Source organism: Macaca nemestrina, chromosome 19 (genome assembly GCF_043159975.1).
Source record: "Macaca nemestrina isolate mMacNem1 chromosome 19, mMacNem.hap1, whole genome shotgun sequence".
In the NCBI taxonomy this organism is placed as follows: domain Eukaryota; kingdom Metazoa; phylum Chordata; class Mammalia; order Primates; family Cercopithecidae; genus Macaca; species Macaca nemestrina.
Genome location: NC_092143.1, coordinates 20,984,355 through 20,998,626, shown reverse-complemented (window position 1 = coordinate 20,998,626; position 14,272 = coordinate 20,984,355). Strand labels below are relative to the sequence as shown.

Below are 14,272 nucleotides of genomic sequence, written 5' to 3'. Positions count from 1 at the left end.
GTAGTAATTCTAACTTCCTCTCCTCCTGGTGCCACAGGAGAAGTGCCTGATAGAGCTGAACCTCTTCTGAAGCTCTCACCCACCAGCATCCCTCTTTCTCATGGCTGGCCACATATGGCTTCCCCCATGACTACTGAACTCTCGAACCCCACTAGGGATGAAGGCTGATGTCTCCAAGATCTCGCCAAACCCAGGCCACCCAGAAAGTGGCCTTTTCCCTCTTTTTAAAAATTCTTAAAAATTTTTAAAGTAACAAGCCAACAAGTATAACTTGGATTCTCCTCCAAATTTTGGCTTCCTTCTCAGGAAGCCTTGGATTGCTCTAGTTGAATCCCAATGCTTTCATATTTTACACTAAAAGTTACCTGGGAAGCTGGTTAAGATGCAGAGTCCAGGGCCCTACCCTTGACTGGCAGGAGCCTAGGATTCTACATAAATGACCTCCTCCTGAACTTAATGTAGGTGATCCCCGCACCACACCTGAAGAAATCCTGCTAATCTACAATTCTGTGCCAGGCCTGTGCAAACATTCCTTAAACACTATTTAGGGAAAGTTTTAAGTGAAATATGCAGTATTAAAGTATTTTGATTGTTTTCCTCCCAGAAAAAGACTTAAAATTTTCAATATGGCTAATATTTAGGATGTAAAAACAGTTTGATTATGTACATATGATTTTCAGGTAAGCTGTGCAACTTAGAAAAAATGCTGGCTAAGGTGAAGACAAGGATTGTATCTGTAAAACTAATGCAAGAATCTGAAAGCAATGACAGGGACACTCGTAGTTCTGGGATTCTCAGTCTGTGTTTAAACGAGCATCACCACCTTTCATGCAAAATGTCAAATTTCAAACACGTACTCTGGAAGCAGGGGTTTATTATGTTTGGTTTTTGTAGTCTATGAAAATAGGCTTTCCTTAGAAAGTAAAGTACTAACTGCTCTATTTAAATTTTATCTACATTCATTCTGTAACACACACAAACTAATTTAATGTATCAAGTATCTATCAGAAGATAACAAATAAGCAGCTGATTTCAAAGCACAACAGGAATACTTTAATTGTATCAGCTACATAGCAGGTGATGTTTCTAACTCCCAGAAAGAAGGAGAGCTGATTTACTAAGCTCCTTTTTGGCCTCCTTGAAGCGTAACTGATCCTTTCCATGGAACCATAAAGCAAAATAGTATCACTCTAACTGTACTTGTCTGCTAAAAACCCATTGCTGTAGGCTGCTTTTTGTTAAGAAATTTTAAAGTTAACCCTCACCATTATGAAATAAAAACTCTATATTCCTGAACGATTGCTTTTTCCTTACAAAAAGGACATGATTTTATACCATCCTGCAAATGATCTTTTCAAACTAAATAAGATGTACTTTTGCAGCTCACATGCACCCAACCTTGCAGGTGCTCTAAACTAGAAGAGGGATGTTTTTCTCTCAGGTCCTTCCTTTTCCCTTTCTAGGTCCTCTTTTCCACTGATGTAGTTTCAAGAGCTTCACATCACAAAATGAAGAGTTAAAGACATTGTTGTCTTCCTTAGTAAGGAGATGAGGGGAGATGCGGGAAGAAGAGGGAAAGAGGTGGGAAATGGATGGCAAAGATTTGTATGAGAAAGAAAGGGCATTTTTAAAATGCTGGTTCTGACTTGTATCACAGAAATTCATCTGGGTCTATTTTTCCATTATACCTTTCAAGAGGAAACCCTGGTTTGATTTGTACCCATTTCTACATTAGTGTTAGGGAATGCAATGAATAGTTGATAATGAATTGAAACATTTAGATGACTATCAGGTAGAGACATAACTTTTGAAAACCTTCACAACCTAATATGAAGTTTAGTTCCAGACACTGACAAAACAGAATGTATGAAGTTTTATGTTAATACAATCAATATACAATTGAAAGACCTCAGAACAAAAGATACGCCTTTTATTTAAATTACTAGTTATTCACAGGCCTTAATTTTTCCAGAATATAAAATAAGCAGAAGAGGGCCAAGAGGGCACAAAGAGAAAGGTTCCATAGGCAGATCTTCAGATATCCATGGGAGTTTCCTGGACTCTCTTACACGGTATCTTGCTATAAATATATGCATTTATATGTGTGTGTGTGTTAAAGGAGATGTCAACTCTCCCCCTATAATGACAGTAAATACATATTCATTATAAAAGACTCCAAATATTCAGAAGTATGTAAAAAACAAACTAAGTATGCACTCTCAACACAATTTCACTTCTCATTCAGACCCTTTTCTCTATATAGGTGTGAGTACCCACAACATTTTTGTTTTCCTGGAAATGATCACCCATAATGCACATTATTCCACTCAAAATATTTGGTATATCATTCCACATCAGTACATACAGATTTAACTAATGTTATAATTAGATTATGGCTACTAAATATTTACTAGTATAGATTTATCATTTACCCATTCCCTGACTCAGGGACTTTCATGTTCTAATTTATTGCGATTACAAATAATGAAATAGCAATGATGTGGTTTGGCTGTGTCCACACCAAAATCTCATCTTGAATTGTACTCCCATAATTCCCATGTGTTGTGGGAGGAACCCAGTGGGAGATCATTTGAATAATTTGAACATACTGTTCTCATGATAGTGAGTAAGTCTCAAGATATCTGATGGTTTTATCAGGGGTTTCTGCTTTTACATCTTCCTCATTTTCTCTTGCCACCACCATGTAAGAAGTGCCTTTCGCCTTCCACCATGATTCTGAGGACTCCCCAGCCATGTGAAACTGTAAGTCCAATTAAACTTTTTTCTTCCCAGTCATGGATACATCTTTATCTGCAGTGTGAAAACAAACTAATACAATCAACATCCCCATATAATGCATTCTAGGGAGCTTATAAGAGTATCTTTATATGTAGAAGTGGAATTGGCCCAGTCATGAACTTTTTCTCTTTTCAAATGCATTGACAACCCTTTAAAAGGGTCAATCTATGCTCTCATCAAAACGTATGAGATTCTTCTATAAGCTTAACACTAGATGTTAACTATATGCTGAATATTTGTAGATTTTCCAATGAAAAGCCTTTCATTTTCATTTGCATTTCTTTGACTAATGAAGTTGTGTATTTTTTATGTTTATTAGTCATCCCTATTGCATCAATAAACTGCCTCTTCGTATCTGTAGTAGACTGTTACATTGAGGGCTTCCCATGAATCACCTCTCATACTCACACTCTAATGTTATCACCTCCTACACTGGCTCTGGGCTCGGCCATGTGACTTCTTTCTGGTCAGTAGGGAATTAGTCATCATAGCCCAAGCAGAGGCTTGATAAGTGTTTGTACAGTGGGGCTGTTATCTTTGAGTAGCTCCCTCTTAGAACCCTATGCCATTTCACAGAGGCCCAGTTCCCTGCAGGAAAGACTATATGAAGAAAGAGAAGTCTGGCTGTTCCAGTCATTCCAGCTGAGGTCCCAGACATGTGAGTGAAAAAGACCTCTTGGACATCTAGTCCCAGCTGGCACCACAGAGAAGAACCACCCTGCTGAGCCCAGCTCCAGATTGCAGAATCATAAGAGCTAATAAATCAGTGTTCTCATTCAGCCATTACATTTGAAGTGGTTTGTTCAACAGCAATAGTTGAACCCCTGATAAAACCATCAGATCTCTTGAGACTTACTATTGATCCATTTTTGTACTCTCTTATTAATTTGTAGAAACTCATTATAGTTAAGAAATCCCAATCCCTTCCCACATATATATTTGGTAAACATTTTTTTTTAGTCTGTTATTTGCATTTTAAACATGTTAATCTTCTACATGGCAAAAGCTACATAGTCAAATATGTTACGTCTAGGCTTTAGGTCTATAGTAATTTAAAACAATTTTTTATCTAAATCAACAGAACTTTGAGTTATCCATAGCAATCTCATTCAATCTCTAGAGCTTGGTCACTCTTTTTCTGTTGTTCTAGCAGTAAAACAGATTAAAGGAAGAAAGGTAGGTGAAGTTGCTAGTAAAACATTGTAAAAGCCCAGGTGAAAATCACATGGGGTTTAAAGCAGGACCATCAGGGCTGTGGTTAGAGAAATGGGAGAGAGGGGAACAGAAGGGGAGAGAGAGGGAGAGAGAGGGAGAGAGAGGGAGAGAGAGGGAGAGAGAGGGAGAGAGAGGGAAAGAGGGGGAGAGGGAAGGAGGGGGAGAGAAAGGGAGGGAAGGAGAGAAAGAGAGGGAGGGAGGGAGAGACAGGGAGAGAGGGAGGGGAAGGGGGTGAGAGAAAGAGAGGGAGGAGGAGAGGGAGAGAGAGGCACAGTGGTTCATTCCTGTAATCCCAACACTTTGGAAGACTGAGGCAGGCAGATCATCTGAGGTCAGGTGACGGGAGGGTCATCTGAGGGGAGCAGGGAGGTGGAATAAATAAGACAGAGCAGTCACAGATCTGGAGTTTGAGTTGACCTTGGAGAGAACAGCAGAGCTCCTGGCAGAAATTAAAACTGGGCAAGTTAAGTTGATTTGGGGGATAAGACAAAGAGCCCTGTTTCCAAGGTGTCAACTAGAATTGACATGTCCAGAAGGCAATACCAGACAGAAAATTGGCCCCAGGGAGAGGGCAGGTTTGAAGATTCTGATTAAGGCATCATCAGCCACAAGAACAGAGCAACTTAAATTAGTACAAAAAACAAAAGGTGACAGATGACCAACATCTCACAGCTCATTAAAAGCACTCCTGGGACAATCACGCACCTGATAAACACTTCAACACACAAAATATTTGCTTTGAGCTGAAGACAATTTTGGTGTAATGAGTACTGACAGTACTTCTGGCTACACTTCATGAAATGGTTGAGACAAAGGAAATGAATGCAAACAGTGAGACCTCCAGTGGTGTGGGCTACGTCTGGGCGGCCCAGAAGCAGCCGACAGAAGCAGAGTGCTGGGGCACTAGGAAGGCTCTTCCTGCTTGGCTGCCACAGCTGATTCAGCAGGACAGAACCGAGATCATCCTGTTCTCACAAGAAAATGCAACCTGACCGAAGGAAGAACACACGGGCATTTTGGCCAGGATGTTGAAGAATTTTACTTTCACACATTGCACTTTTATTCTCCTTGTGGTTGGAATGGAGAAATAGACATTAAGTGAATTGAAGTGCTTTAATGAACTGCAAATGTGGTCACAGTGCCATCACGTGATGCCAACTATCTGCTGGATCAAATGTTCAAGAGTGCTGGAGAGATACCAAGAGTTTATCCAAGACAGTCTCATCTTATGAGTAAGACAGCTGAGGTTCATGATCATGTCACTGGCCAGTGGTTTGTTGAGACCAAGACTATGCCCCTTCACTCTCACTCAGTGGTCTTCCCTTTAAAAGAAAGATATCCTTGTTAGGAGAGCAAGTGGGAACATTTGTACTGACATGAAGACAATAAAATTATATGGTTACTTTCCGATTGCTCTGGTTTCCATTATTTGAAGGTAGTGAGTTATACCTAAAGGAAAACTTAAGAGGATGGCTTTGATCTTCCATCCTATGAAGAAGGTGGGTTAGGGTGAATAGAGATTGCAGGGCATGGGCTAGGTCATTAGGATTCCTTTCAAGAACAAGAACAGAGCAACTTAAATTTCCTATGATCTGACAAGACACAATCATATAAAAAAGAAATCCAGGGAACCCTCCTGAGAGACCCTACATAGGGAAAATCAGCTGCTGTCACGCAAATGAAATCACGAACTACCAAACCCATTGCAGAAAGCCCTTAAAACCAAGAACACAAGCAAAGAAATACACTTTGGGCCAGGCACAGTGGCTCATGCCTGTAATCCCAGCACTCTGGGAGGCTGAGGCAGGCAGATCACCTGAGGTGTTCAATAGGTGTTCAAATAGCCTACTACACATGTAGGCTATATGGTGTGGCCTATGCTCTCAGGCTACAAACTTGTACAACATGTGACTAATGAACACTGTATGCAATTGTAACACAGTGATAAGTATTTGTGCATCTAAACATAGAAAAGATACACCTGAGGTCAGGAGTTCAAGACCAGCCTGGCCAACATGGCAAAACCCCCTGTGCACTAAAAATACAAAAATTAGCTGGGCATAGTGGCACGTTCCTGTAACCCCAACTACTCGGGAGGCTGAGGCAGGAGAATCATTTGAACCTAGGAGGCAGAGGTTGCAGTGAGCCAAGATCATGCTATTGCACTCCAGCCTGGGCGACAGAATAAGACTCTGTCTCAAAAAAAAAAATAATGAAAAAAAATAAAAAAAATTCACTTTGCATGGTGAGGGTGTTCTTTTCACTTAGATGTATAGACCACACCGTGCTTCACATGTGCTCAAGTATAAAATATTCCACACTGCAAAATAGCAAGGTATGATTCAAATATGGCAGTGTTCTAGAAATGTAACATTGGTAAAAAAATAATCCATCGGGATGAAGGCAAATTTTAGCTAAGTCATTCTTCTTATTCTTCTGTTTTTCTTATTATACCATCTCCTAAAGAATTTCAGGTCAAACTCCAATTTGAAGGAGCAAATGATACAAATAAGCACCCCACCAAGGGCTACAAAAGAGGTCCCAAAGCCAACTGAATTAAGAGGATGTCATATTTTATTGCACTGATTGAGGCTGATTTTTAAAATGAACTCCATCTGGTGCACGGGGGCTCAGGAAGGTAACCTCTGTCAGTCAGGTGATTAAGACCTTGGGAACAGCAAAGACCTTACTCCAAGTCCCGCTGCCTTCTGTTAATACCTGAGTAACTGTCAGGAGGGAGATGCCGGAACACACCAATTATTAGATGATGAACAGGCAGGCCCAGCAGTCAAATGTGCTGCAGTGATATAGTACCTGGTTGGGCAATTAACTTGTCCCTAGCAAAATTTGTGGACAACAAAGCACTTTTATAATCTACAGCTGCTATCCACATCGGGCAATGATTGCATTAAAACTGATTCCTCTCAATAGGCATGGGGTAAAGAGGACGCCAACGTGACATTAGTGGCCCACTCATTTTGCAGAGTCTGCCCATTATCCTCCCCATATTGCAGATAAGCAAGCTGAGACTCAAAGTAATTTGCCCAAGGATACAACAGGGGACCTTGTGCCAGATGGCTGTCGGGCTGCTGCCTGGCTTTCTCTGGAGCCAACTGGCAAGGACACTATTGGAACGGGCACTTCCAGGAATCCTTAAAGCATCTCTGGGTCCAATCCTGTTTGCTTTGTTTACCCCCAGCTTTAGCTTGTTTACACCGAAGTCACCTGGAGGCTGTGTCATCATTCAAACCCTATAGACACCCAAGCCAGCAAATACCACCACAGGCTCTGGAGCACACAGCCTCTTGGTGGGCAAGCTCTAATTCAGGGATTGGCAAACTATGACCCATGGACCAAATCCAGTCCACTGCCTGTTTTTATGAATAAAAATACCGGAACACAGTCACACTCATTTGTTTCCATATTGCCTATGGCTGATTTTGAGCTATAACAGCAGAGCTGAGTGGTTATGACAGAGGCAATCTAGCCCCAAAAGCCTAAAATAACTATCTGGCCTTTAGAGAGTTTTCTGGATCCTAATTAGTGGCGTAGCTCCTCAAAAGGGCCCTCAGCTGCATTCAGAAGCCTTCACAACACCACCCTCTGCAGCGGGCTGACTCCCTGGTAAATATTTTCCTTCCTCAAGTGGACTGGACTCGAAAGTCCTCATAGGTGCTCTCAGGAAAGGAAAAGCTACACCTCCGACGAGTTATGCCTGCCCAAGTTGTGAGCCCTGTGATGTTAGAACACGAGCAGCTCAAGAATCCTAAGTGCAAACCCCAAAGACCAGGTGCCATTCTCTGAAGGTGTTTTGGAAAACATTTCCTAACGCGTGGAGACAGAAAAATACAGTGATGCGGGCCGGGCGCGGTGGCTCATGCCTGTAATCCCAGCACTTTGGGAGGCTGAGACGGGCGGAACACAAGGTCAGGAGATCGAGACCATCCTGGCTAACAGGGTGAAACTCCGTCTCTACTAAAAATACAAAAAATTAGCCAGGCCTGGTGGCAGGTGCCTGTAGTCTCAGCTACTTGGGAGGCTGAGGCAGGAGAATGGCGTGAACCTGAGAGGTGGAGCTTGCAGTGAGCTGAGATCGCGCCACTACACTCCAACCTGAGTGACAGAGCGAGACTCCATCTCAAAAAAAAAAAAAAAAAAAAGAAAAAAGAAAAGTACAGTCATGCATTCTAAAAACTGCATCATTAGGTAACTTCATCATTGTGTAAACATCGGAGCACACTTACACAAACCTAGATGGCATAGCCTACTATACATGTAGGCTATATGGTGTGGCCTATGCTCTCAGGCTACAAACCTGTACAACACGTGACTAATGAATACTGTAAGAAATTGTAACACAATGGTAAGTAGTTGTGCAACATAGAAAAGGTACAGTAAACATAAAATATAAAAAATGATATACCTATTACCTATAGAGGGCACTAACCATGAGTACAGCCTGCAGAACTGGAAGAAACTCTGGATGGGTCAGTGAGTGAGGAATGAATGTGAAGGCCTGGGACATTACTGTATGATGCCGTAGACTTTATGAACACTCAACACTTAGGCCGCACTAAATTAAAAAGTAAAGTACACCACGATGCCACCATGGCTACATCATTACTAGCTGATAGGAATGTTTTCAGCTATATTATAACCTTACAGGACCCCCTGTTTTATATTGTCTTATATGCAGTCCATCCTTGACAGAAACACCATTATGTAGCACATGACTAAACACTAATTATTTTTTCACTACTGTTGGTCACCATCTGTTTATAAGAGACTAGTCCTTTAAAAAACTTAACATTTCCAGCGATTCAGGACTTTTTTTGTTGAAGTGGAGTACTTTTGACATGGACAAGCTAACGGGAATTCAAAGTCAGAAAGACTTAGTTTAAATCATGACTGTCATCTATGGGCTCCAGAACCCTGGAGCAAGTTATTTAGTCTTCTTGGTCCTCAGTTTCTTCATCTGCAATATGGGAATATGTATTAGGTATTGATTGCTGTGTAACTGACTGCCCCAAAACTCAGTGGCTGAAAACCAGCACCCAATATTTGCTCATTGCACTCCGTGTGGCCTAAGCTCAGCTGGGCAATGTGTGCCTTGGCCACTCATGGCTGTAGTTGGTTGGCAGCTGGCCTGGGGGTGGAGGGTATATGATGGCCTCATTCATGCAACTGGTACCTTGGTGCTGGGCCTTCTCCATGGGCCTCTCATCACTCAGTAGTCTGGTCTGGGCTTCCCCAAATGAGGGCAGGGACATTCCAAGAAGGGAAGGCAGAAGTGGTAAGGCTCCTTGTGGCTCAGGCCTTGGACCTCACACAGCATCCCTTCGGGTACATTCTACCAGTCCATGAAAGTCACAAGGAGTTAAGAAATGGACTCCACCTCTTAAAGGCCTGCAAAATATTGTGAGCATTTTCCCCCCAGGATGTTCATGCCTTCGTGTATTATGAAGTAACACATGTAGAGCGTTTTGTCGGAGGGTCAGTTCCTGAACTATATGGGGCACGCAGAAAGAACTTCTCTCGTCTTCATCCAGCTTTTGTCAAGATTATATGTCTTAACAAAGACTTTCCTCCCACTAGCCTACATCTAGGTTCTGGCAGCACCTGGAGCCAACCCAACATCTCCTTATGCTTCCATTCGCCAAGTATCCATTTGCTGACTTCATCATCCAAAAGAAGTGTATTTCAAAGTTGGCAATAGTTCCCACATCATTTTTCTATCAGTAAACCTGGTTTGGAAAGATCACTTTACTGTGGGAAGTAGTCTAAATAAAAAAGGGAAACACCTGGTCAAATTCATTTATCATAACGTGAAGTGGCAGCTGATGGAAAATGTGTTGGGAGTATTTTCACTAGTGAAAGGAACAATGTAATCTATCACTTTGAAAAACAAAATCACCATACACTTATGTCTTTGAAATGAATGTTTGGATTTGGTTAAGGAGTTTCCTCCTTGAATTGATGCTAAACCTCCTCTGATCCATAATGTAGCTGTCCCACCTGTCCAGCCATACAAAGATATAAAACAGTGACATTGAGGAAATAAGGCAGAGATGGAATGGTAATCTCTTCTAGTTGCATTGTTACACTTACACCATCTTTTATGGTGTTCTCCTCCATGTGTCGGGATGCACCACTACCAGCCACGCTGGTTATAGCCTGTGTACAGAAGGTTGCCCATCCTAATCGAGATCATTAGGACAGCAAATCTCTGGCCAAATTAATGTGACATAATTTTAAGAAGCCCCTGTTCTACTGAGCCAGTCTACCCTGGGGAAAAAGTTTCCCCTCATTTCATCATAGTCATTAATTTAATGATCTTGCATTATAGCTCAATTGATGCATGAGCACATGTAACAGACTTCAAAAGCACAGGGAACACTCTTATTGAACCAAAGAGGAAACTGAGACCCTGAGAGGATGTTACAGTCACACACAACCAAAGACTGCTACACACACACAACCACTGAACTTGCCAGGCATATGTAACCCAGATGCAGTTAACAGCCCTGCCTTGGAAATCAACAGATGGGCTGCCGGTCCCTGAATGGGTATGTAGTCATCGCTGCTGGGAAATGTTGATAGTGCCTTTTCAATAGCATCATAAACTCAAGCCATTAAAATCCTTCCTGTTCCTGTGTTGAAGGAAAGAGGATGAAGTTTTGTACATGATCCAAACCAGCCGCAGTGCCACTCCAATTTGGGAAACATTCACATTAGGTGCTCTGTAGGCAGCTTTTTGCTACTGAGCCAAAAACTGACAAGTGGTACTGAAATGCCACTGCTGTTTTCAGCTATCCTGGTCAGCCACAGATTCCAAAGTGTTCCTCCAACACTGCAGCCTCTGCCACCACTAGGGCGACCTGGAGACCAGAGGAAAAGCAATCCTTTTGGTTCTGCAAGTGTCATTAAAATAAATTTGTGTATTACAAAGCATGGACAATAGCTTTCCCTTTCCTTTCAGATTTTAGAGAAGTCACTGCTGTGGACGTAACATCTGGAAGAGAGGTCTGGTTAATGACCAATGTTCAATTAATGAAGATAGAGCATTCTTTTTGTTTTTTTTTTAAAGACAAGGTCTCACTCTGTTGTCTAGGCTGGAGGGCAGTAGTGCGATCACAACTCACTGCCACCAGAAATTCCCGGGCTCAAGCAGTCCTTCTGTGTAGGGAGGTCTGCAGACACTCCCCACAATGCCCAGCTAACATTATTTTTTGTCAAGATGCAGTCTCGCTATGTTGCCCAGACTTGTCTTGAACTCAAGCAATCCTCTCACCTCAGCTTCCCAAAGTGCTGAGATTACAGGCATGAGCCACCATGCCCAGCCTGGAAACAGAGCATACTTCTGTCCAGGTCAAAAGCTTGAATCTGGAATAATGACTTCAGGGAGAGGAGCTGGCTCATCATTTTCATGATTTTCTACCTCTTGTTTCTGATTTTAAGAACATGTGCATGCATCCCATGTTACACACAGTCTTTCTGCATGAGGGTATGGCTTAAAACTAGATTATGCAGCACAGACAAGGTGTTTCTTGATTTTGCCATTGAGCCAAAGGTCCTCTGAGTAACCAAAATAGCTTTATTGTATTGACTGGTTATGTTGTCCCCATTTGCCTTTCAGTCACTGGTCCCAAGAAGCAGGGAGGCCAGAGGACTTGAGATAAAAGGATGAGCTCTAGTATAGAACAGGCCAACACTGGCTAACTCTTAAGGACTCAAAAGGTAGATCTGTTGAATGTTCATGGGCTACTCGACTCTCTTCTCTCCCTATTACATGAGAGATTTTATGTGGGAAGGTGGTTGAGAAAGTCCAGCAGGGGTTACCAGCCTCCTCCAGCCAGACAGGACAATCCTGTGGAGACAAATGATGGGGTAGGTTCCAGAGTGCAGGTCATGGCCCTTCTCCCCTTGCTCAGCCACTACCTGAAAATGTACTCAGAATGTAGTCAGACTGCAGGTCTCCAACAGAACGCTCCATTTTCTGGAGAGAGTAGAGCAGCAAACCCAAAGTAAGCCAAGAACTGGTTTTGCCACTTAGCAGTCAGGGGACATGATTCCTTAGATTTCTCTCATTCTAACATTCATTGTATTCTCCCCTCAACAACCTGCTAGACAGGCATGTATGTGTCCTTCATATTTCAACATGTAAATTGAAAACGTGACCCATTCCACATGAATAATGAGACATATGGTGGTAAACAATCGCAGAATTTGGAACACTTTTTTTCTTGAAATTACATTTTAAAAACCCTTTGACAAGGAGAAACACAGATTGCTCAGTACTCAAATGACTAAAAGTTTAAAAGACCATATGGATCCTTAGCTCTCTTGCGGGGGAAGGAGCTGAATTTGATGGCACATTTTAATAGCTACATTATAGTCAAGGCTATGAAACTGCCCCAAGACCTACATCTCTGGCTTTTGCTGTCTCTTCCAGTTGTGTTTGTGAACAGGTGGCATGTTCCATCTCTGCTCCGTAAGCCCAGGTCCAATGTCATAATTCAGGAATTTGGTTGTGTTAGAGCCTTGGATTTCTATTTTAGAAAAATTAAGACAATGACTTGAAGAAAGCCATGCAGTTTCCTTAGGGAAAAAATGGTTACAGAGCTGTTATACAGTGGAAGTCTTCAGTGCTGCTCAGAACGTGCAGAAGTTTAAAATAAATGTTGCAACCCTGTGGTCTTTACATTGCATAAAAGAAGGTCCATGCTACAGTCACAGTTGAAACATCCTGAAGAAACAGACCAATTCCATTTGTTATAAATTAAGTCTCATCTTGGCAGTAAACCCACAGCTCAGGAGTTGGGGGTGTCAAAGAAAGTGCTAGAGGGAAGCTGTGCTGCTTATAGCCTTGATAACACAGCACACTTTACAGATCTCAGAGCTTTCAGATTCTCACCTTTTTCAGGATTCGTGCAGAAGAGGGTATCTAGGTCTCAGCTCTGTAAGCTCCCATGTCAGCCTTAATGGGGGCCAAGACCTCTGTCCCTCCTTCCTGATATCCAGCCTCCTGCTTGGTTCCTGCCGTGCATGACACCTCAGCTGACCTACCTGCTGTGGCATTGTCGTGGTCTGCTTTGGGAAATGCGTGAAATACAGACAAGGCATCTTGTCCTCAATGAGCCCTTGAGATCTCAGCAGAGCCAAATCTGAGTTATAGACAAATCTTGGGGTTCTCAGGGCCCAGCTGTGTTTTGTCTTCCAGGAGTGATTAAAGTGGAGGCCATGATTGAGCACAGAGTGCGAGGAGGGCCCCCATCAGCAGGACAGGGGAAAGTGACCTGCAGTAACATATGCCTCCTCAGCATTCTTTCCTGCAGATGACTAATGGACGCTCTGGGAGTGACCTTAATCAGATGTGCTGTAATTACTTATTGAATGTGACCCAGCTGCAGAAGACAAAGGGTTATGCAATATTAAAGGCAGCTGGAAGCAGAGTCCCCGCAGCAGGGCTCAAGTAGAAGGGCAGGCAATGACCTGTGTGGTGGTATTTAATTAAAAGGGTGCCTTTCTGCTCAGAGAATCAGGTATTTTTAGTAGGATAAAATCAGTTCTGAAATTAACAATTATTCGGGAAAAAAAAATCAATACATTGTCTTAGTAACTCTTCCAACCCACACCGAGGTTTTCTATTCCCACTGAAGTGGCAATGTCCAAGGAAAGAGGTATTCTGTACAAGTCAATTTTATGAATAGCTTAAGCTTAAAATAGACAAAGCTGTTCGCATTGTTTATGGAAATATTTATACATTTTCAAACTCTGCTGCATTTGTGCTGCATCAGCCCAGCTAAGCTGGAACTGTATTTCTCAGCATTCCCAGCCCTGCCATGTTTCACATTAGTGCTGGCCACCAGGGGTATCTTGTGGGTGATTTGGAAGATGATAGACAGCAGCAGCCAGGTTTGCACACTCTCAAGGTCAGTGTAGGGCACCAGGTGCAGCTCACAGGCCAGCAGCTGGGCCCCAGTGTCTCTAACTCCCACTGAGCTCCTCAACTTCTCTGCATCCCAGGCCAGCATGTGAAGCTCCCAGCAGAGGACTCCAGCCTCCCCTGCATGTCACAGGCAATGTGGAAGTCTGAGGCCTAGAGCCTCTGGGAGACTGACATGGATACTAGCTTATCCTCCAGATTTGAACTCATCCTTGATTTTCCCCACTGTGAGTCCATCTTTCTTCTCCAAATACCAGCCCTGCTGATTTGAGGGTCGGCACCCACAACTGCGTGAGGATCCCTCACCACTCA

General features: G+C 42.7%; 1 protein-coding gene and 1 long non-coding RNA gene across 7 annotated transcripts in view; both read right to left on the bottom strand.

Annotated features, from left to right (window-relative positions):
• Positions 1-14,272, bottom strand: part of LOC105477048 (collagen and calcium binding EGF domains 1) — a 288,584-nt gene that overhangs the window by 131,708 nt on the left and 142,604 nt on the right. The window lies entirely within an intron of this gene.
• The window catches only part of LOC139360005 (uncharacterized), a 98,037-nt gene that overhangs the window by 10,673 nt on the left and 73,092 nt on the right, over positions 1-14,272 (bottom strand). The gene's annotated exons all lie outside the window — the stretch shown is intronic.